Source organism: Pyxicephalus adspersus, chromosome 3 (assembly GCF_032062135.1).
Source record: "Pyxicephalus adspersus chromosome 3, UCB_Pads_2.0, whole genome shotgun sequence".
In the NCBI taxonomy this organism is placed as follows: Eukaryota; Metazoa; Chordata; class Amphibia; order Anura; family Pyxicephalidae; genus Pyxicephalus; species Pyxicephalus adspersus.
In genome coordinates, this window is record NC_092860.1 from 78,128,121 (window position 1) to 78,132,190 (window position 4,070).

Consider the following 4,070-nt stretch of genomic DNA (forward strand, 5'->3'; position numbering starts at 1 on the left):
TACAATTATGTGGTATGAAATGATGTATTTCTGGGTATTAGCTATAGCTACACTTTACTGTCTAGTGTCAGCAGGAACTAGGGCTGGGTTCAACTTTTAGCAATTTGTTCACCTCTTTTTTATTGACAGAAATAGACTTTAGTTTAGCATTAATGCAGCTGAATCACAGCACTTCCAAACAATGACACATTTGTACAGGAAGCATGAGTAATATATGACAATGTGTAACATTACCTGTTTCCAAAAACTCTGTTAATAAGGTAACTTATTAAGATTTTGTGACATTTCCATTCCACTCTAGATGTTTTACAAAACCATATTTCTCAAAAGATCAACATTAGCCCCTCGAAACCCAAGGTATGGTTTAGGATGTTTTATTTTTTACTTTAAAAAATGTAATCAATGTTATCTACGAACAAATCAGTTCTACACTACCTTGAATTAGCAAATTTGGTTACAAATTTGTCCAGAACATCAGTCTAAATGAGCTCATGAGGTTGCAAATTGTTTTAGGGTGATGTGGCCAAGCCTAGCATCCTCTGGCAGCGCAATCAGTATGTTAGCTTACCTTCAATAGATAACTTTAATCTCAGAAGTGGAAACCCAATCAACTAATGCATGTCCAGGATAAAAGGCTGGCTTTCAGACAAGTTCCTTAAGCTACGTACACACTTCCAATTATTATCGTTGGAAAACGAACGACGAACGATCCTGCACGATATCTACGAACGATCGTATAGCACCGATCCTGCACATACAGATAACGACACGATCGTTCGTAGATATTGTACACACAATAGATACGATCGTTTGAGCGATAGAGGAACTATGTGCACGACAGGAAGTGAACGAACGTTCGTTCATTACGCATGCTCAGACCATGGACGATGAACGAACGATCGTACACACGAACGATGGTCAACGATCGTCGTCCAATCCGATCCGCCGGTCCGGTCGTTCGTTTCCAACGACTTTCCTCGTTCGTCGGCGTCGTTGGTTACTTTTTTTACGAACGATTTTTGCCCAATCGATCGTTCGTCGTTCGTTCGTCGTTCATTTTGAACGATAAAAATTGGAAGTGTGTACGCACCTTTACCTGCACTGCTCCAAATGTCTTATCAGAATGAGTGGATGACAAAGAGATACAACTGCCTGTTCACAGCCAATGGTGACCGCTTGACCTTAAATCAAAATTAACTCAGCATAAATCTCATAAATCTCACATTTCTATACTCCCTTGACAGATTACAATCTTTGTCTATGTTGGAGAATACCTTTATTCAAATAAGGCAGAACTAAACCCACGCTACTCCCCTATCCCCATTCCATCACAGGGCGGCACCATCTTCCTTCTTACGATCTTTAGCTATGTTGATTGTCCATGCTTGGATGACACAATTCACATGTGATATAAAAGAAATAAAAACAACCTCAAAAATATGCTGCTGTTTTTATATAAATCTTTTATGTAAAAAATACCTTGTAATCCTACCATTTGCCTATTCAGGAACCAATTTTCTAATCTGTGCTAACAATGCTCTGCAGCCACTGTGGATTTTTTTTCAAATTTGAATGGTGCAACTTTTTTGGGTAAAAAAAAACTGAACTCAGTGTTCATATACTTACAATATGGTATGATATCACTAACAATGGCATATGATTATATATGAACAATAGCATATGATTTACTAAATTATCACATTATATATTATATTGTATACTATTGTAAGTACATATTTTGACTTTATATCATCGTCTTGCAATCCACTGTATATCAATGCATAGACTGGCAGCATTTGCATGCAGTGTGTTGACAATGAGCATGATGATAGCAAAAGGAGCAGCAATTTGATCTGCTTCTGTTCCTTCACTGCTGTATTCCTTTACTGTCACAGTAGTAGCATAGCATTCCTCATATGTAAAGGATTAAATGGCCAAATACAATTGCTATGGCAGGAAAATATACCTCCTATATTTTAGCTGTGTATTTAAATGTATGCCAGGATTTCTGCTTTTAAGCTCTTTTTCTAGTCTCCCACAGGAGTACTGAAGAATCTCAGCATTGTTGGATATGTTCAAGGAAATGAGACCATGAAACCAGTAAAAATTCTTTAAATTGTTGTGAAATATATATGTGTGTTAGGAATCTCAAATTTTTAGGATCTAAACCAGACCAATATTCTTATAAAAAAAAATATATATATATATATAATCTCAAGAGTTTCTTGAAGGTGATTTGGTAAAGATATGTCTAATATAGGTGTCTTATTATTAGGTATTTAAATCAGTTGTCTAGGATAATTCGTGATATTGAAATGTAAAGAGAAAAGTTAGAGCTTAAGTTTTATAATATTTTTTAGGGACATTCTGCTGCTTTGCTGGTTGTTCTAAATGTATATCTTTTACTATTAATTCATACAACTACAATATTTAATATACAGTGCATGCTGTATTATTTCAAGGACATTTTCTTTTATTTATAGCAGTTGCAAATTTAAAGTTCCAACTTCACAAAGAGACAATGTAAGAATTAATTAAAAAATATGTTTTTGAATGAAGTCATTAAAATTTTGGATTGTCTCTGGTAATCAGGGATGGGTTTGAAGACCTTTTAGGAAGTAAAAGCTGCAAAGAGGCAACAGAGACGTAATTCATTCAAGTCAATGCACCTTCAACAGTAGAAAAGCCACTATCCTATTAGCCCAGTAAAGATGTGGGGTTGTATCTTTAGACTAGAATCTATCTATACCCAGCGGGAGGTATTTTGCTACTGGAAATTTAAAACCCCTTTAGTTTTCAGTGACCTCAGGTGACATGGTAGTAGTCTTTGTGAAGAATACATCTGGGCTCCATTAAACCCTTAGGACCTCTTATTACAATGCTGTAAGGCTTTTCCATACATGCGCTATCCTGTGTTTTTAAACAGTACTGATTGCTGTTTTCTCCATAAATTATTTATATCTGTATATAGCCATGTTCTATGTTTTTAAATTAAAAAAAGCAAATTTTTAATAAAAGTTGTCAAAAAAAATACTGTATATGGTACAGCTTTGGGTTAAAGATAATAAAACGTGATTGAACATCAGACATTTTTGAATGTCAATAGTTATTTTTCTTACTGAATACATTTACTCATAATACAAATACAAATCTTTTACTGTAAATTATACGTGCTCTGTTCTAGATTAAATCTATGGAAGAAAATGGCCAGCCTAGATACTGACAAGCAGTAGATTCATAGGTGCCCTATAAAAGCCTGTCATTGATGCTGTCTAATGTCAACCCTCTTAGACTGTTTACTTTCCTCATACACCATGTGGTCTAGATTAGGGAAAGTATTTGGAAACAGTATTTAAACATGGATAACTTCCCCAGGACTTCAGCAAATTTAGTTCTTGTTAAAGATTTATGACACATACATGGAAAACATATCCCATGCTTCCTAATGAGTATTTGTACTGCTCAGAGCTGTAAATGAAGAATTAATGAGAGGAGCAGTCTAAGAAAGCACTAGATGGCGTTAGAAACTTATGTACCATCTTTATATATGCATGCAGAAACCACTATGCTTTGTACAGTTTGTATAAATGTCAAGGTGATCCTAACACAAAGTAGTACAACATGGAAATATATCCTCCAAATTACTTTGTAAGGACAAGCAAATATATTTAGAACGTGAAAAAGTAAATCTTACAACAAAACTAACTTGCTCAAACAACATTCTACCAAATATTATATATATATAAAAAATAATAGATAATAATGGATAAATAGACTTTTCAACTGTATTAGCTAATTGCACGTCTAATTGTCCAATGTGAAAATATTGCATAGTATTTGGCTTCCAGTCATTTATTGCTGTTCTTAGTGGATGTAATATTTCTTTTTGGTGGTACCATATGCAATGTATCACATATATTACATCATTCAATGTATCCTATATATATACCGGATGGGGACACCCTGAAGGTTTGGGTATTTGCACATGTTAAAATAAGTTAGTTTTATGTTTAACTCTTAATTTTAATGAATGTACTTATTTCTGCTTTTTCTGATTGCTCTCATGCACA